The sequence below is a fragment of the Zalophus californianus genome, chromosome 2 (genome assembly GCF_009762305.2).
Source record: "Zalophus californianus isolate mZalCal1 chromosome 2, mZalCal1.pri.v2, whole genome shotgun sequence".
Lineage (NCBI taxonomy): Eukaryota > Metazoa > Chordata > Mammalia > Carnivora > Otariidae > Zalophus > Zalophus californianus.
In genome coordinates this window covers 112467697-112489254 of record NC_045596.1, presented here as the reverse complement: position 1 = coordinate 112489254, position 21558 = coordinate 112467697, and positions in this window count along the sequence as shown.

The window sequence follows — 21558 nt, the reverse complement described above, 5'->3', positions numbered from 1 at the left end:
GTATGTTAGATAATGCCTATAAAACCAATATAAAAAAACAGGCAAAAATTGTCACTATTGAAGCATCAACGTTTACATACATTCCGCAAAGTATAAGGGACCAGTTTGGTTACACACATTTTTTGTGTGTTTCTATAACAAAAATTTCAAACAAGATAATTCCTTATTCCTAGAAATGTAGAAATGTCTTCAGAATTGGGCATGATGATCTGGATAATTTTGTTGCATAAAATTTATAGTTTTTCTTAAGATTAATTTATTTGTTTTTTTCACAGAGAGAAAGATGGTGAGAGCAAGAACACAAGCAGGGGCAGTGGGAGAGGGAGAAGCAGGCTTCCCACCGAGCAGAGAGCCTGACGCGGGGTTCGATCCCAGATTCCAGATCCCAGATCCCCTGGATCATGACCTTAGCCGAAGGCAGATGCTTAACGACTGAGCCACCCAGGTGCCCCTAAAATTCATAGTTTAAATAAACCGCAATTGCTGGGGTTACCTCCAAGCATTGTACAACTTTCTACATCATGGAATCATTTTAGGGGAGAGGGCTGCCCATGAGCAAGACCGTGTTATATTTTTATTTGATATCCTTTTTCCTTGATATATTAAGGTTCAAATTTCAGGAACTCCACTTGCTAGCTTTGTGACTATCCTATAGAATCTCTGAAAATCATTTCTCTCATTTGTAAAACTGGAATAATAATATCTACTTCCAACTTATTTGAGGATTACTTAAAAGTATTTTCAATAAAACTATTGAAATGGAATGGACACAAAATAAATATGCCTATAATACATAATAATTTTCACATCTTTCTCAGATGTGAATTATCATGTTTCTTGTATTTTATTATTTATTTATTTATTCATTTTTTAGGTAGAGAGAGTGAGCACATGTATGTAAGTGGCGGGGGTGGGCGTAATGAGGGAGAGACAGAGGAAGAAAACTCTTAAGCAGGCTCCACACCTAGTGGAGCCTGAAGTGGGCTTGATCTCAACACCCTGAGATCATGATCTGAGCCGAAATTAAGAGTCAACCACTCAACCAACTGAGCCACTTAGGCGCCCCTCATGATTTTTGTGCTTTTAAAAAATATCTTAACTAGTTAAATGCAGAAACAAGCAGTTAAATATGTATTGACCTAAAGTTTGCTTTTGAATCCATCTAATTGTTCCTAAAATAAGTACTATACTTTGATTGTAAAGAAGCATTTAGATAATTACTTCATATTTTCATTTAATATAGACATTTCTTAATCTATGAGATATAATGAAAGCATTGAACATCAGGCTACTTTTTCACATGTTGGAATCATATTTTACACTTTTAAAACATATATTCACTGTCACATATTATTTCTTTTTTTTGTGATGGGGTAAAAGCATTATAATTATTTCTAATTTGGGGTCATGAGACTAAAAAGGGGAAGAAATTTTCCTTACTTAATCAAGATAGAAATTAATGCAGTTTATACATATTGAAAAACTTGGGCTTGCTTTTCTTTTCCAAAACCATGCGCCAAATTCAATTGAGGATTGATACATTTCCTATGCAATTGTTATCAAAAAATTACTCTTGAGCAGTTCGACTAGAGGACATTTTCAAGGCAGCAAATGATCAAAGTAGTTATTTTTCTTGGATTCTAACACAAAGCAACATCAAATAACTTTGCTTCTCTGGTTTGGTTTTCTTGCATGCTTTGAACTACAGGTATAATATACTGACTAAGGCTTTGTGTCCTCAAGTAAAATTATGAGTCTTCCAGAATACACTTGAAGAAACTCATGAATAGTTGAAGAAAACATAGATGAAAGTATTTTTCTGGCTTCTCTACTTAGTGACATTTTTGTAATCTTGAATTTTTATAGCTCTAGCCAGATAATCAAGATATCCTGGTCTATCTATATGGCTAGGCTATAACTTGTATGTTTATTCAAACAACGTGAGTTGCACATAAAATAAACTTAAATGTTCTTTAGTTATATGGTCCATTATAGCAAAAGCCTCAATAATAAAGAGGCACATAGATTTCAAAATATGTTAGTAATATCCCAGAGATAATCTGAATTTTTCACTTAACTGTTTATATGTGGAGACATATCATCTTAGGATTTTGTTCTTCTTTGTGCAAAGTATTAATATCATCAGTTATCTGATTTAAGAATGTTATGACTATGACAAGTTACTGCTGAAGTTATCTGTTTTAAAGAACTTGTGATCATTTGAAATGCTTAGATTATATTTATATTATTTAATTCATTATTTTATTTTAGTATTAACATCATTACTATTTCTAGTATTATAAATAGTCATTTAAAAAAGATGAGAGAATTCTACTTCTCTAATAATAAAGATTTGGGAAAGACTACAAACACTGCTAGACTCATTGGATGCAGTAGCATTACTTTTCATGCCAATTTTAAGTATTAAGATAACAGTAATCAGCAGTTAAAGTTGCTTCTTTGTATATCACTCTTCTTTGAAATAGCCTGAATCTCTATCTTCTTATACTGGTTTTGGGAATTGCATGAGGAGACAGATGGTTGGTTGAATTTTAGGCAACAGGTTATGTGGGGATAAGAGAAGACACAGGAGTGTGTGCATTTCCTATCTTCGTTCCCACTGCAGTCATTTATTTAGGGATTGTTGTGGCGACAATAGAAAGATCTTTAAAAAATGTGTTGGAAGGGGCATTGACTTGGGAGTATCAGGAGCTTGTCCTCATATGGAGTTGTGGCAAGCATGTTTTTTTTGCTAGAACATATGTTCAACCACCTTGTGCCTCTAAAAATACTCCTTCAAATATATTTATAACCTTTCTAAGAAAAATTCAAAAATACCTCATGAACATATAATATTATCATTTACATAAGATCTTTGGGAGAAAAAAATGACTGCCTTTGTGTATGGTAAATATGATGACTAGATGAAATAAAATGATCAGGAAGTCAGTAATAGGATAAAAATATAAATTAATTTCCAAACTGATCACTTATATCATTAAATAGCACTGACCAAAGTCCTATAACTCAGGTGAAAATCACAGCTCTCAATAAACTTGGTTATGAGATTATATTGAATTTCCATGTATTTTACATTAACAGAAAATTGCCTCAAAAATGTATTACCTTTCACATATGGTGTCTTTTGTATGTCTCGGAGTCATTGATAAAAGCTTGAAAATAATTGACCAATAAAACATTTAATTATTACATTGATATATGACTTAATCTTTCAGTTCTTTTTTAAAGATAATATTGGAAAATTTTACTTTTATTTATTTATCATTTCTGACAAACTGAACTGAAAATCTTAAAAAAAAATTAATAGATCATTCTATCCTTTCCTTCATTACTCATTCCACAATGAAGTGTTGCTTTAAGTGCTGGGGTTACAGCAATGAACAGAACAAACAAAAATTCATCCTAATTTAGAATTTACATCCCAGAATGAGGAAATAGACCATAAAGAAGAAAGTAAGTATCATACACTATTAATGGTGGAAGGAGCTTTGGAGCTAAAGGATTTGGAGACTTGAAGGGGTGACCTAAGTTAACACTTTCTTCCTAATGATCACTGAAAGCAGTATATTTAAGCAGAAAACTAAAAGCAGCTGGGAAGTTACCCATGGTGGTAGCAGGAGTAAAAACATTACAAGAAGATAAAAGCAGAATAAAGTTTCAGGCCAAAAGCAGTAAAAGAAAATGAATCCAGTGTGTCTGGAAGAGTAAGTTTAGGCAATAATGGTAAGAGATGGAGGTGCTTGGTAAATCCTCCTGGGTTTGATTGCCATTGCGAGGACAATGGTTTTTATTTTGAAAAAGGTGTGAAACCAGTGAAGAGTTTTAAGCTATTGAGTAACAAGATCTTGTTATATTTTTAAAGTATCACTGTGTCTGCTATATTATAAATAGAGTCATCATTGGTTGGCAGGTTAAGAAGCAGGAAGCAGTTAGAAAACTCTTGCTAAATTCTGTGTAAGATATGATGGTAACTAGGAGTATGAAACAGGTGGGCTATGGCTTTGTTTGAAGGATTTAGTGTGCATTAGATATGGAGATGTACAAGAAAGGCTGGAGTCAAGAATGACTCCAAGATTTTTGGGCAGAGCAACTGGGAAATAGAAAGCTGGTTGATTTCAGTTTTGAAAGAGAAATCAGCACTTTGGTTTTGAAAATGTTAAGCATGGAATGTCTATTATGTATTTTGCAAATAGAGTGTCAAGGCTGCATTTGGGATTGAGTTTAAAGCTCAAAGGAGAAGCACAAGCTGGGGATATAACTTAGTTTTCATCAATGCATAGATGCTATTTAAAACATGTGACCTGATAAGATCACTTGGACAGTTAATGGAACCACAAAAGAGCTCCAAAGACTGCTTTGGATATACTGAAACTAAGAGATGAAGGTAATGATAATAACTGGCTATGGAAATTGAGAAGAATTTCTAGGGAGCTGGGAGGAGAATCAGAATGAATCTGGGTAACTGAACCACATTTTATATTAATGGAAAGATCAAATTCCTTGAGTAATCATCTCTTTCCACATAAAAGTAGCTCATCTTAAAATATAGTCTGATAGAATACTGTGAAAACAAGTGTTCCCATGAAAATGAGGTTTTTTTGGTCTTTATTAGAACATATATTACCCCATTTCAAATAATTATTGTTTTAGGGAAAATTCTCTAAAGATCTTAAGTAATGTTAAGTACTGAACTTACTCAAAAAGAAAGAAGAAAACAGTAATTGGGAATACTTAACAACTCACAGGATAAAAAGGAAGGCTTAAAAACTGAAATACTTAAAAATAGGAAAAATATTTAATTAGTTGTCCTTGAGTTATATACTTAACCCTAACTGACAGTGGAGGAGCAAGTCATTGTGATCAACAGTCATATTAGATTCTTGCAAAGTAAAATCAGATTGCCATGACCAAAAGAATATGAATTGGATATTGAAATTATTCTTAATTATATTCTTGATAATTTCTTCCCTTGCATTGTTTTTTTTTTCCTCTCCTCTAGCACCGCTATAAAATGAAAATCAGAATCTCTTAAAACAATAATCCATTTTTTCTAAGTTTCTATCTCCCTGAGTATTTGGCTGTGCAATACAAAGAAATTAATCAATTTTATCTTCCAGATAAAATCTTACGTCTATAGCCGATTCCAATTCTTAATGTATTAAAATTCCAATAAAATGTTGTTTTATGATAATTTCATTTTCAAAGCAAGTCTGTCCTGTATTTAGAACTGAAATCTTCTTTGCACACTCTCTGAGGGTTATCAGAGAATGCTTCTAGAATTGTCAGATGTTCTTTTTGTTTCATTGGTTTTTCTCTTTAATGTTATTATCTCAAATATCTCATGGCCTCGGTTGTCTGATCACAATTCTAAATGGAAGTTGGAAGTACAGTGGAGTGTTTCTTCTGGATCAGTGTAGTTTTCATCAGACCTGTTTCTTGAGTGCAGAGATCTTAGGATATTTATTCACTACTTTCCATTAATATGCAGATATCATGAACAGGACAAAAAAGGCAGAAGAGGAGGGCGCCTGGGTGGCTCAGAATGGTTAAGCGTCTGCCTTCGGCTCAGGTCATGATCCCAGGGTCCTGGGATCGAGTCCCACATCAGGCTCCCTGGGAGCCTGCTTCTCCCTCTGCCTCTCTCTCTGTCTCTCTCTCTGTCTCTCATGAATAAATAAATAAAATCTTTAAAAAAAAAAGGCAGAAGAGGAAAGATTCAAATAATCCAACTCTTTGCAAATGTTTGGTCTCAAACTACAGTATCTCTGGTATTTATCTATCAATTATTTTCCACTCACATTATATGAATATTTGTTAAGCAAAACATTAAATGCATACAAAATTATTTATAAAGTGTCTACATATTGTTTTTAATATTTAAATTAAAAAGCACACCTATGTACTGAAAATATCCCCTTAGGAAGGGAAGATTTCCAATACTGTTAGCATCTTCTAGGTGCCACTTCTAAAAATAATTGCTGTCTCCTCTTTGGAAGTAAGCTTTGCTTTATATTTTGTTTTTATAATTTATATGCCTTCTTAAAGATATAACACACGCACATATGAAACCCTAAGCAATATATGGTTTAGTTTTCCACATTCTTAAACTTTCAACATAATATTTATTAATATACAATATTTACTACATATTATGCATAATATATACATATAAGTTATATAAATTTGGCATGAGAGATGAGGCAAGAACACAATAAATTTAATACAAAGGAAAGAATTTTAAAATGCCATGGAGTAAATGGAAAAAAATATGCTCCACATGAACATAAAATGAAGCTGGAGAATATCAGCATTATTTAGTTAGAGTTGATAAAGAAAGTGGTAATAGTTGATGGTTTTGAATTTTGAATGATAGCTAGGTTTTGGTAATACTGAGAGGAAAATGTTTCTCTTTACAAAACTCAAACATATGAAATGATTTTCAGTTCAATGAGTAGGTAAATACTACTAAAAATGAGTAATACTTTGAAAAGTTTGAAAATGCAAATTTAAGAAGGTAAAAAGTACTTGATAGGCAGGTTTGTTGAGTACAGGTAATGAAATCATAAATGTACTAAAACACCTATAGTTAGATGTATTGAAAGTCAATATTTTATGGGGTATGCTTCACCCTAGTGATCACTTAGGACAATATTCTTATAAAATATATAATTTATGAATTGTAGATGACTGAATTATGTGATGTTTTCTATCTCTGATATTTGAGAAAGATATATGAGATGCTCAACAATGAAAAAAGCCTCCATTAGGGAGCACTAATCTTGTGCTGTAAAGGTTTTCATGGATAAAGAAGGCAGACTAAGCCAGGGGAGCTATTGCTAAATTTAATGTGAAACAATGTGCTCTAAATAAAACACACACACACACACACACACACACACACACACTTTTTAAAATCTCACTTTTCTAAATATGAGATTTTGTGATTTGAACTATACTGAAAGATGAGGAGTCAACATTTAGTATTCTTGTATTTAATCTTAATCAGCTGTTGATGCTTACTGTTTGGTCTTCCCAATTACTTCCTTCTGTTTGTCACAAACTCTGTACCTGCAGCCAGAGGCATAATGACAGTTGGGATAGTCTCACTCTCTTGTCCACTAATAGATGAAAAGAAAATCAAAACCAAGAAATAAGAATCTTCCTCTTACACTTCTAAAATTGCTTTTAGAAAAGAGGTGTTCTATTTGTTTGCTAAGTATGCACATGAGTGAGGATGTCTGTATGCTGAGAAGAAAATTGGTGAAGGCAAAGGAAGCTGCCCACACACAAGGAAGGACCAGATGACAGATTCCTAAGTGATACTACTTCTCAGGCATCTCTGACCTTTTTGATGATTCAATTTCAGTTCCTTTGATTCTATGAGATACTCACTATGCATGTTTATAAATCCCCTTGTTTAGATTAAGCTTTTACAAGTGCTGTTTTTTCATCTCATCGTGATTCTTTCCATTAACTCACATATGACACTTTTTGATTTATCATAGCTATATAAGTCTCCCTTTTAGCCACATGAAAATTATATATGTAAAATATATGAAGCCAGCAAAGAAGGTAAGTCACCAATGTGAGGCAAAAAAAAAGGCATTTCCTCATTTTCCTGTTATTTTTAAGCTGCATATGTGTGCGTGTGTTTTGTGAGGTTCTGCAAATGAATAACCAGATTGTAGACTCACAGAATCAAAGAATCTTTAAACCAGTGACAACATGCTGGAGCATTTACTCTAAGTCCATAGCTTTAACTGAAGGGTGAAGATAAAATATTTAAACTAGATTTTCTAGAATACATCTGACTAAGTAATAGAGAAAAGGGGCAGAATCAAATGATATTTGAAATGAAGTAACCTCTGAAGAGGTGATTGAATTGACAAATTAATGTCTTTTGGGTTAAGTAAGAATGAGGTATGAATGGTACCATGTCAATGTAAAAACATATTGAAAAAGAATTTTCATTTTTCCACATAGTATTTTTACTTGACAGGTATAAGTAAGACTGATTTCTTAGCATTACAAATATTCAAGTATTCAAAATTTATGTCCTATTTTTTTTTCATTTGATGTTTCCTCCAAATACGATTCAGTATCTCACTCCTTAATCCTTAGACTCTATAAAAAGTAGACTTTAATAAGCCACATTGTGAATTGCCAACTCCTGGGGAAAAGCTTACGTATTGATGTTTGGATTTTTGACATTTCCCCCCAAGTGAAAATTTACCATTTCTTCAAAATCGCTTTTCTTAATATAAATATACCTTGGCCTATAACATTTCCCAAACAAAAATGACATATTCTTTAACATTTTCATAAGCTTGAACTTCTTTTGAAAATAAGAGAGATACAAATGTTTCATATTGAAAACTGACAGTAGACATTTTGAAATTCTTGGAATATCACGCCAAACACGTTTAATGATAAAAATATGAGGGTTTTAAATATATTTTAAGTTGAGGAGCTGAAAATTCTCTCCAGGTCTGCAGAGCATCTAAATTTTTTACTCTATGTTCTGAGAACATATTAAGTTGGATAATAAACCATATTACTAATTTTATGTGTATAAAAATTATAAGATCTAAAGCTTCTGAAGTAGTTTAATTTTAAGAGCTGGGCATCAGCACTGCTATTTCTGTTCCTTAATCATTCACTTATTGATTTACAGAACTATTATGTGTCTAGTACAATGCTGAACTCCAAAGATAAAAGAGGAGGGGAAATATCTTCATTTTTTTTACCATGCATTAAAAACTAGCATGAAAAAGGGAAGTATATTACCCATGGGAAGTATGTAAAATATGGCAGTGACCTGGTCTAGAATGGGTCAAGCAAGACTGCCTATAAAGGTGATGTCTAAACGGAATTATAAGAAGACAGTTTGAATTTTACTGTGGTTTTAATTTGTTGATTACAGCCATTAAATATCTTAAATTAGTAGTCCGAAGATAATCCTTTGTATGTACAACTGTTACATATAACAATCCATAAGAACTTCCACATACATATCTCATGTTAAATAAATAAAAAAAAAAAAATACCTGGTCAACCAATTGATTCTCAAGTTTATTTGTAAAGGCAAAGACAGAATAGGCCATACAACACTGAAGAACAAAATTGGAGGATCCACTCTACCTAATTTCACAATTTACTATAAAGCTACAGTAATCTCAACACCAAGGTATTGAAAAAAGAATAGACGCATAAATCAATGGAACATAATAGACAACACAGAAGCAGACTCACATAAGTAGAATCAAAAATATTTTGTCAAAGGGCAAAAGTAATTTAATGGAGAAAGAACAGCCTTTTCAACAAATAGTGCTGGAAAAATTGGATGATGCTATGCAAAAAGAAATGAATCTAAACACAGCTTTGACAAAAATCAACTCAAAATGGATCATAGACCTAAATATAAGATGCAAAACTATAAAAAGTATGGAAGAAAACAGGACAAATACGTTGTGTCCTTAGGATTGGTAATGACTTTTCAGATATAGGAAAAGTTAATCCATCAAAGTAAAACTTGGTAAGTTGTATTTTATTAAAGTTAAAAATATCTCTTCTGTGAAAGACAAGATGCAGAGTGGGAAAAAATGTTTGCAAAACACATGTCTGATGAAGGACTTGCATCCAAAATACACAAGGACTCTTGAAACTCAATAACAAACAAATGAATAATCCAGTTGAAAAACAGGCAAGTGACCTTAACAAACACATCACCCAAGAAGACACACACGTGGCAACTAAGAATATGAAAAGATGTTCAACATTATTTATCATTCGCAAAGCAAGGAGGACCCTGTAGGTCACAGTAAGGACAATGGATTTTATTCAAAGTGTCATTTCATTCCAAGTAATTAGAGATTATAGAGCAGAAGAATAATGTGATGTGATTTATATTTTAGATGATCCTTCTAGTTTCTTTGTGGAAGCTAGATTTATGGAGGTCATCACTTTTATAGGCACCCATCAGAGGGCGCCTGGGTGGCTCAGTTGGTTAAGCGACTGCTTTCCACTCAGGTCATGATCCTGGAATCCCGGGATCGAGTCCCGCATCGGGCTCCTTGCTCAGCAGGGAGTCTGCTTCTCCCTCTGACCCTCCCCCCTCTCATGCTCTCTCTCTCTATCTCATTCTCTCTCTCAAATAAATAAGTAAAATCTTTTTTTAAAAAAAGAGGAAAAGCAGAGAAGCTATTTAGGAGGCTTGTGAAATATTCAAGGAAGAGAAGATGGTGCTTAGGTAAGAGTAATAACAGGGGACACGATTAAAAGTGCATAAATTTAGAATATATACAAACATATATTTTTCTAAGGTGGATGTTGCTGGTAAGAGTAAATGAGACAATATGTAAAGGAGGATGACTCTAGAAGGCAAATGGTGATAATATTTCTTGAAGTAGAGACCATGTGGGAGGCAGAAGGATCAGGGATGCATAGATGCTCTAGACAAATTTGAGATGTCTACCAAACATCCAAGAAGATGTCAAATAGACATTTGAATAAGCAAATCTGACATTTGGAGGAGAGTTTGAGGCTGAAGTTATAAATTTGGCATACAGATGGAATTTTAAGCCACAGGACTAGAATACATATAAATGTTTATATCAATATCTATCAATAGATTTTCTAGGATACTATCAAAATAATGTGCTGTCTTTGAATACTTAATTTTACCAAACTTCAAGGATGAATGGTCGAATAAACTCTTGAATTTTTTAAGGTTTCCTTCATTTTTGCATATATTAAGTTGGCAATCTCTTTTTGTCCCCCTGAGTGCAAAAACCTACACTATTATAATCACAGCATTACTCATCTTTGTAGTTTGCTGTTTCTGTATTACCGAACGTCTAAGACAAGATTTTCACTTGTACTTCCTTTTGTTAACTACGTGTTAAACTGTGGTTTCGGGCTGCATCTTGTCAGTATTTAATTATTGCATACGTTAAAGATTTATTTATTTATTTGAGAGATGGGGGGTGTGGAAGGCAGAGGGAGAAGGTGAGAGAATCTCAAGCAGACTCCCTGCTGAGCGTGGAGCACGACACAGGGCTCCATCTCATGACCCTGAGATCATGACTTGAGCTGAAACCAAGAGTCCAACGCTTAACCAACTGAGCCATCCAGGGACCCCAAAACATTGCACATCTTAAAGGATTATGTTTGTTTAATTGGATGGTTGATAGATCCATTAGACCCAGATAGAGAACATTGAAGCAACTCCAACTACTTTAATCAGCAAGTGATTTCATACTGGAAATCATGTGCATACCAACTTATTAGAAGGCCCTGGAGACTGCTGTGTGGACCAGGGTCCATGAGAGAAGCCAGTATAGATTTGAAGTTCACTACAGAAGTTAACATTCAAGAATTAGGAAGCTGTTTCTGTTAGACCTATTAGAAATTCTTGATAAAAAGAAAACTAGAAATGGGACAACTGATTGCTGGGTTGGGCCTCAACGGGAAGAATCATTTCAATCATTAAAGAAGCTAAGGACAGGGTACTACTATTGAAAACTTGATTGTGTAACAGCTTTAATAGTAGGGCTAGAAGAAGGAGCAGGAAACGGGCCTCATTTCACACTCTATGTCTAAATCTTCCACAGGTGTATTAATTCAAGAAGTCTAATTCACATCTCCAACCCTAGCTGCAAGTGAGAGAAAAAAATCATTTTCCCTCTTTTTGTGTTATTTATTTGCTTTGTTGCTGTTTCTAGATTCCCTGTTCAGATTTTGCTGATGGGGAAATAGACTAGGAGTAAAGATAGGTGCTGGAGCAAGCTATCCCACAATATCTACCACAGTTTCATTTTTACGTTTATTTTTGTTGTTAGGTTGCAGGTTCTACTGTAAATTGGGTTTAGATAGCAGTGTGGGACTAATACGAATAAACAATCCAATCACATTTTGACTTGCAAGTAAGCAGTCCTGTGTCATCCTTAGCCACCAACACAGTATTAAAAATTACCGTAGTACAGGAAAATAGTACACATAAATAGACACATAAATCAGGACAGAAGAGAGGGCCCAGAAAAAACCCACTATTATACGGCCAGTTAATCTTTGACAAAGGAGGCAAGTATATACAAGGGGAAAAAAAGACAGTCTCTTCAACAAATGGTATTGGGAAAACTGGTCAGCTACATGCAAAAGAAAGAAACTGGACCACCTTCTTACATCGTACACAAAAATAAACTCAAAATGGTTTAAGGACCTAAATGTGAGACCTGAAACCATAAAAGAAAAAACCAGAAGGAGCATAGGCAGTAATTTCTCTAATATCGGTCATGGCAACATTGCTTTTGGATAATGTCTCCTGAGGAAAGGGAAACAAAAACAAAAATAAACTATTGGGGCTACATCAAAATAAAATGCTTTTGCACAGCAAAGGATACAACAAAACTAAAAGACAAACCACTGAATGGGAGAAAACATTTGCAAATGACATATCTGATTAAAGGGTTAGTATCCAAAATGTATAAAGAACTTACCAAGCTCAACACCCCAAAAATGAATAATCCAATTAAAACATAGGCAGACGACATGAATAGACATTTTTTTCCAAAGAAGACATCCAGACAGCCAACAGACACATGAAAAGATGCTCATCGTCCCTCATCATTCAGGAGATGCAAGTCGAAACTACAATGAGCTATCACTTCACACCTGTCAGAATGGCTAAAATTAACAACACAAGAAACAAGAGGTGTTGGAGAGGATGTGGAGAAAGGGGGACCCTCCTCCTCTGCAGGTGGGAATGCAAACTGGTGCAGCCACTGTGGAAGACAGTATGGAGGTTCCTCAAAAAACTAAAAATAGAAGTACCACAGGATCCAGTAATTCCACTACTGGGTATTTACCCAGAGAATAGGAAAACTCTAATTCAAAAATATATATGCACCCCTATGTTTGTTGTAGCATTATTTACAATGGTCAAATTATGAAAGCAGCCCAAATGTCCACTGATAGATGAATGGATAAAGAAGAGGTCATATGTATATCTACAGTGAAATTTTATCATTTGCAACAACATGGATGGAGCTAGAGAGTATTATGCTAAGTGAAATAAGTCAGTCAGAGAAAGATAAATACCATATGATTTCACTCATATGTGGAATTTAAGAAACAGAGCAAATGAACAAGGAAAAAAAGAAACAAAACCAGAAACAGACTCCTAACTATAGAGAACTAACTGATGGTTACCAGAGGGCAGTTGGGTGGGGGATGAGGAAAAAAAGAAAATTACCATAGTATTGAAATTTTGGAATCGATTTACAAAACATTTTTAGATATTTTACTTATAAATATATATATATATATACAAGCATAAATATTTTAATTTTACCTATAATTATATATATTTTACATATATGTTTAAATTTAAATTTTCCGCAGCACATAGCACAGTATCTGACCAATAGCTGATGCTCAATAAATATTTGTGGTATACTTTCAATATCATATAGATCTTTACAATAGATTGCCCCATTCTATTTGTTATAAATCTGTTTTCATTTATAAGTTTTTTGGTCTAAACAACTAATACTACTGGTTTGTAAAAGCTATGTTAACAAACATGCTTAATCGAAAAATGACACTTTTAGGGTTTCATCCCACATAAACATTCCAAAACAACCCGTATCATTATTTCATTTTACTTAAAAATACTACCCATTAATAATTTTGCATACCAAAATCTGCTAATAATGTATTGTAAAACTGGTGATTGTGGATTTTGCTTATAGACAGAATCCTTTTTTTAAATTTTTTCCACTTGAATGATTGCCAAGAAAAATATAGCTCAAGAGAATATCTAAGAGGAAGTACTTGAGATTTCTTTTCTCTCCTAGATTTGTATGGGTTGTTATTTATATCTGGTTGCAAAGAGGAAAATTGGACTGCTTCTTACCCCAATGTTACTGATATTGAAATTTCCTGAAGTGAGTATTTGTTGTGATGATTGACAGCATGATTATATGAGATCTTAAGTAGCCATGATTACATTGTGAATTCTCATGTTTAAAAATTTTCAAGTGTTTTAAACTGCTGATAACCTTCAAAATTAGTGAACACTTGCCAAAAAAAAAAGGCATTAGAATAAATTTATAAGATTGAAAGGCTCTCTAGACTTTTTTTCTGGAATGTATTCCAGTACAGTGAATTGATTATACCTATCTACTGAAGACCTTCTAGAAATGTATCTTTATCCTTTTATAGTATTTCCTAATAAAAAAATGTTTTATCATCTTTAAACATCTCTGATGTGCATTAAATGCAACCAAATATTCAATGGTTAATGGAGGACATTTCTAAGAGTATTTCAAAGTATTGCATTGCTATTATCTTCAAAATCATACTTTATTTTTTAAAAGTTATTTAGTAATTTTTTCATGGTAAGAGCAAACACAATGAATTTGCCTGCTATCTTGTTATATTTAAGATTCATTCACATGATAAAATATAAAAATATTGATTTAACAAAGAAAAAAATGTATGTGAATATGTGTATATATGTAGCTTTATTTTAGTATAATCAGTATGTATATGCGTACACACACATATATACACACACATACATGCACACGTATCTGTTAGCAGTTTTCCAGAACTATTAACTAATGCCTGTTGCAGAAATTCAGGAAACTATTTTGTCTTCATCAAAATAAGTGGTTTACTGGACTAAGGACCAACTTCAAGACATCCTGGCACCAATAAATGTTCAAAACCTAAAAACAGTGACATAGATTTTTCTAACCAAAATGAAATAAATATTATTGTGTCTGGATTGTGTGGCTCGTATTAGATCCTTCATCTTTTTAAAGTTTCCTTGGATTTTCACCTTTGTGTTTGCCTAGCAATCCAAACATCATTTCCTCTTTCTCCACTTGTATTATATTTTTACTTTTACAATAAGTACTAGATGCAGTTCTTTCTTTTATTCTTATTTAAAATCTTTTAGAATCTATGTAAACAAATACAACTATGTCTCTAATATAATTGGATTGGATCTATTTAAACTGAATGTTTTAATTTCATGTATCTATGAATTTAATTCTTATTAGTTTCTTGAATATTTGCCGAAGTGATTCTCTGACTATTAGAATGAAGGACAGAATTGCTTAAAATATGAAGTATAAGTACATTCCTTAGCAGTCTCTCTGTTTTTGTTGTTTTCATTCATTAAGAGCTATATTAAAGTTTTTCAGTGATTTCTCGAATACTTTCTCTGCAATGCTCTGCATGTAATTATTCTTTCCTCATACCAGTTTAATGTTATCAGGTTGTTATGTGCTGGCTTTGAGAATCAGGGATAAGGCAGCATTTGAGTGCCGTCTGGAGAGATAAGCAATATTTAGGCATGCAAATAGAGGTGAAATAGGGAAAGAATTCCAAGTTGTGGGGAAAGCAAAAACCAAAACATGGAGGAATATTCAGATTTAAAAAATAGAAATGTGCTAATTATTTGGATAATGTTGAATAGATATGGCTTGATTAAACATATCTTTAATAGTAGTTTAAATGTTTTAAAAAGTATCCTGTAGTCAGTTATGAGCTCATCAAGATTTTCTGAATGTGAGAAACATAATCAGATTCATGCTTTAAAATTATTAACATAAATAGGTGCTAAAATGTTCCATGGGAGCAGAGAATCAAAGCAGAGGATAGGTTAGACAGATAAGGAAATGTTCCTGAGGAAAGTTATGAAGGTCTGGAAATAGGTTATTAGAGAGAATAGAGAAGAGAAGGAAAAAGATGATTTTGAAGTACTGGGTCCAGATTATTTTAAGAAAACAAGAAGATAAAAATGTTTTCTAGAATTCTGTGCTTCTATGATTTAGTTTCAAACAGTGATTTTCAAACATTATGGCCTAGAAATATAGATAAAATATAGAACTAGAGCTATGAAAACAAATGAGATGCACAAAAAAATCTTTTTTAAAAAATCTTTTTTTCTTTCAGTTGACAAACTGAAAGAAAGGCAGTCGCCTTTTGTGCTGTAGGCACTACGGCAGAGATGAAGTACACATATGTACTGCCCAATGTAGTAGCAATCATATTAGGTGAAACCAAAGTAATTTCAAGGTAAAATAATAAATGTCATGTTTTTAACCTAGGATGGCTGACCTCTTAGGGATTCATATACAGACTTAATTCAACATTTGTGAAAATAATCAGATATACATTATTTTGATGAGGAGATACCTGATTTTTATCAGCCAATATATCATATTAATATATTATACTTCCCATTAAAAATTTAAGAGCAGTTAGGATATAATGAAATATTGTTTTTAAGACAGTACTTTGTGTCTATATAGAGAGAGGAAAAAACAAAAGGAGCAGAGGAAATATGGTCAGAGAAGTAATGGGGGATTCATTAATTTCTGAATTCAAGAGGAGGAGATTTTCAAGAAGGAGGGGATTAATTTTGGCAAGCGCTGTAGAGAGGTCCATGAGGTTGAAGATGAAGCAATTGCAATTAGCAAAAGCAATTAGCTTCTGTCGGGGGTATAAAGAACACGGGTAAATTAGAGTAAAAATAACATTAGAAAATATATTCAAGAGGTCGTTACTGGTTCAGCTTTGACCTTCATTCTCTGCTACCACCAAATTACACATTGAATGTGTTTTGTTTCAAATTCTATCATGAGGTAGTTCCTTTCAATTTTATTGTGGTGGAAGGTTGGTGTCATATAAAAAAAAAAAAAAAAGGCACCATGTGAGTGGTAACTCATAACAGATATTTGAGGTTTTATTATTATATTTTCTCTTTATTGGAAGAATTGAACTTATTTTCTAGTGTAAATAACCTGGCACTATGGGTAAACTTAATAGTAGTTAAGATATGAGCCCTGTAGTCTGGGTAACTTGGGTTTAAAACTCAGGTTTGTCATAATCTGGTTATATTACCTGAGAAAAATTATTTAAGTACTCTAAACCATTTTTTTCATATGTCAAAAGAGGGTAAAAATATACTTATTATATTTATTTTCCATTAGGATTAAAAGATATAATGCTTGTATTGTTCAATACAGAATTGCTATATTTTTACCAGCTTAGTTGTTGCTAATTATTTTGAATATATTGAAAAATTAATTAGGCATTTTTCTAAGGTAGATACATACAGATGTATATACGTTATTTATTTATTTATTTATTTATTCACTTATTTTAATTGCAGAGGTAAAATAACATGAAGCTTCTGGTGGCTTGATGGGGGTGTTAAGATTGGAACTAGAGTGGGTGACAAAGAATCATTAATCAATAAAAATGGACACAGAATGGAGAGGTTACAATAGCAAAATAATTATTACATTAAAATACGCTTCTGGGTGCCTGGGTGGCTAAGTGGGTTAAGTCTCTGCCTTCAGCTCAGGTCAGGATCCTGGAGTCCTGCTGGGATTGAGTCCCCTGTCAGGCTCCCTGCTTAGCAGGGAGCCTGCTTCTCCCTCTCCCTCTGCCTCTCTGCGTGCTTGTGCACTCGCTCTCTTTGTCAAATAAATAAATAAAATTTGAAAAAAAAAGTACACTTCAAAGTCGTCCTTAAAAACAAGTACACAGACTTCTTTTTCAAATCTGTTTATTTATTTCGTGGGTGGTAGGAAGTGGTGTTGCCATGTTTTGCATAACGTGGCACATTTTAGGGGATCTATTTAAAATTATGTCCATTTTAGTAACATCCCATCTATGCCAAGAGTTACTGAAGAGGGGGACTCCAACATATTTTCATTTTTATTATCTCTTTCTGGTAACGCCAGGAGTAGTTCTAATTAGTTATGTGTATATAGCATGCAATGGAGAAAGGCAAACAACCTCTGAATTTGAAACTATTCTTTTAAATGTAATATTTGTGGAATGGTGGTAGCTTAATCTCATTAGCAGACACAATAGTTTTACGGTACTTTTTCTTTTTAAGATTGTAATTATTTATTTGAGAGAGAGACAGAGCACAAACAGGGGGAGGGGCAGAGGGAGAGAGAGAGAGAGACGGACAAGCAGACTCCCCACTGAGTGGAGAGCCCAATGTGGGTCAATCCCCAGGATCCCAAGATCATGAATCTGAGCATGAATCTCAGCTGAATAACCAGCTGAGCTACGCAGGTGCCCCTACAGTATTTTCAAAGTTTATATCGATATTAGAGAAATATTTCAAATATTTGTAGAGACACAGAAAATAACTCCTTCACCACTGGCAATGTGGAAGTTGCCAAATAACCAAATAACAAATATTTATAAAACTGCTATAAATTGAGGAGAAAGCAAAATAATTATTATAAATATGATAATAATAGTGGCTATTATTATTGTCATTGCTATTATCATTATTATTATTATTATGTGTCAGGTCTTGTTTTAAGTCATATATGTGGATCACATTTAGACTTACACTTATAAGCACTTACAAGATAAGTAGCTTTTTTTTTGACATTGTTTTTTATCTAGAAAAAGAGATACAAAAAAGGTTAAGTAACTCACAAGTCACTGAGCACAGGGCAGAGAAAAAAGAGAAAGTGGCAAATAATCTCCAAATACATCTACTAACAATCCTTTATATCACCATGTGTGTATACAGTTCTTCACATCAAGAGATGGATTTTATCTTCTGTCCTCTTGAATATGAGTTATCCTTGTGACTTGTTTTTTACCACTGGAATGTGGTAATAATGACATTTTGGGGCTTCTCTGCCCACACCTTAGAGGATCTTCCCAGGGAAAACACACAACTTTAAAATTTATTTACTTTTTAGTAATCTCTATACCCAACGTAGGGCTTGAACCCAGGATCCCGAGATCAAGAGCTGCATGCTCTCCCCACTAAGCAGCCAGGTGCTACAAAACACATAACTTTAAAGGAGACCTGCTATCATCATTTCTTCATGCTGTTCTATCTCTAATTAAAAATATCACCTTCTGGGGCGCCTGCGTGGCTCAGTCGTTAAGCATCTGCCTTGGGCTCAGGTCATGATCCCAAGGTCCGGGGATCGAGCCCCACATCGGGCTCCCTGCTCAGCGGGAAGCCCGCTTCTCCCTCTCCCACTCCCCCTGCTTGTGTTCCCTCTCTTGCTCTCTCTCCCTCTGTCAAATAAATAAATAAAATCTTAAAAAAAATAAAAAATAAAAATATCACCTTCTATCAACAAATTTTTTGATGTATACATTATAATGTAAAACATAAGCAATTATTTTTATAGTAAAGGAGACTGTAGAATATTCATGGAGTAATTTCTCATTAGTATGTAAAATAGTGAGTGCTATCCTCTCTTGGAATACAACACTTACTTCCTTAAGTTTAGTCATAGAATAGATTACAAGAAATTAAAACAACACCATCACCACAACTTCCACCACCGCTATCAAGATTTACTTTAGAATTGACATTGAGATGTTTTATTTGGTTTGGTTTGGTTGGTTGGTTTGGGTTTTGCCTGCATTTTTTAAAAATTTTGTTTTGTTTTGTTTGTGTATGTGAATCTAGATTTACAAAGGTGTCATCTCCATTCTTCATTAAGACATCAATAGTCTTATTAGTCTTTCCTCTGCTACCAAACTGGACTAAACATAAGTCTTTTATATCCTCCTATGTTACAAGAGAACTATGTATTATTGTTGTTTTATTTAAGAAATGTATTTTGATAGACTGGGAAACATTTTCAAAACCCATTACAGTATATGCGTGCCCTAAGAGAATGGAGGGACATCGTGTAGGAGGTGTAGCTCTAAGCGCTAAACAACTAGGGTATTGTTGGATCCACATATGGATGTTGATGGCATATGGAAAAATGGTGGGATTTGGAATGGGGAAGAAGGCTGTAAGTGTGAAGTGGAGAATATGGATGACAAATGTCAGATAGATGCGTAGTCAATGGCTTAAGCCTCTAAAAATGTTTTTCCAGAGCCAGAATAGGGTGGACAAGTAATGATGTGCAAGCCACAGCATGAGCAGGGACTTGAGTTATGTGTATGTTAATTTATCATAAGTACGTGCATCTATTTCTTATCACTCTGGCTCCAAACCATCTCCACAGGCACATCCGATTTCAATCTATAATTTTAACTCACATTTTAAAACTTCTGATTTGTTTTAGAATAAAGTACCATCACTCTATTTTTTCATTCTTGAACAACACTGACCCTTACCCGAAGGCATTTTCATAGGTTTCCTATACTTATCACACTTTTATACATCTTTTTCCAATTGGTCCTTTACATCTCACCTTGAATATTTATTTCTTCAGGAGGTAGTCCTCAACTCCTTAACAAGGTGAGTTCCACATGCTGTATATCACAAAGATCTTTGTATTTCCCTCATTCTAACATTTATCATGCTTTATGAATATTACTACTGGAATATTTTTTTTCTCTAAAGAATTCTAAGCTGTGTGAGAATAGGGATCATGCGAGTTTGCTCAGTATGTCTCTTCACTGCTTAGCCCAAGAAATGGTGTAGAGAAAAAAGTGTAATAAATATTTATGAAAGAATAGATGAATTACTGATATTGACTAAGGCAGATTGAAAGATGAGAATGCTTTGTGCTGAATAGAGGAAAAATTAAAGTATAAAAATAAGAAAACAAGGTAACATGAAGGGGTAATAAAAGATTGAGTGCTAAGAACCCCCAAAATATTGAAGTAAAAGATTGAGTGCTAAGAATCCCCAAAAGCTGGTAACTCAGGTTACCAAAAGGAAAAGAGAGTCAAATGCCCATATTGACATGGTTCATAAAGTGATGTAGGTCTCTTCTTGAATAGATAATGAACAGAAAAATATATATAAAGGTCCAATCTAAAACCATACAAGAACAGCCGTTTGTAAGTGCTCACATTACAAATATATCTCCCTCTTGCAAGTGAGTGACAATTTTCTGTAGCCAAAAGATGGACTTCATTTTACATTTGCTATTTCCCATTTGAACACACATTTTTTTCACCTTGTCTCTCTCCTCTGACATAAGGACCAATCACTCTGTATGACCAATATCCATTTGCCATGTTGTTTATGGTAATTGTGGTTTGGTCCCTGTACATCATGGAAGCACCCAAATTACCTCAAGAGCATTACAAATTTTTGGCACTGACACCATGGCTTCTTCTCCTTAGCTAAGATTTCTTCCATCTTTCTTCACAACATAGCATGTTAATCTAAAACACCATGTATTTTGTATATTTCACTGTGATTTTCTCATTTCTGGGACAGGTTGAAGGCCTTCAAGTGCTGAGTTGTGCTAAAAGCATATTAAAAATTGAAAAGCTTTATCAGTACAATGGCCTGAAATGCATCAGTTTCTAAATAAATGTCAGGATTTTGAAAGGCAGAAACTGTATAGAAGTGAAGGAGTAGAGAGAGAAATAAAAGAACAGAGAGATAAAAATAAAAGCAAGCAGGCAGTTGAGCTAGACCGATGACCACTTATTGATCATATTGTGATTAAAATAGAAAAATAGAATAGATGTTTAAAAAAAAGAAGAGGAAGAAGATAGCAGGAAGGGAAGAATGAAGGGGGGGAGAACGAAGGGAGAGATGAACCATGA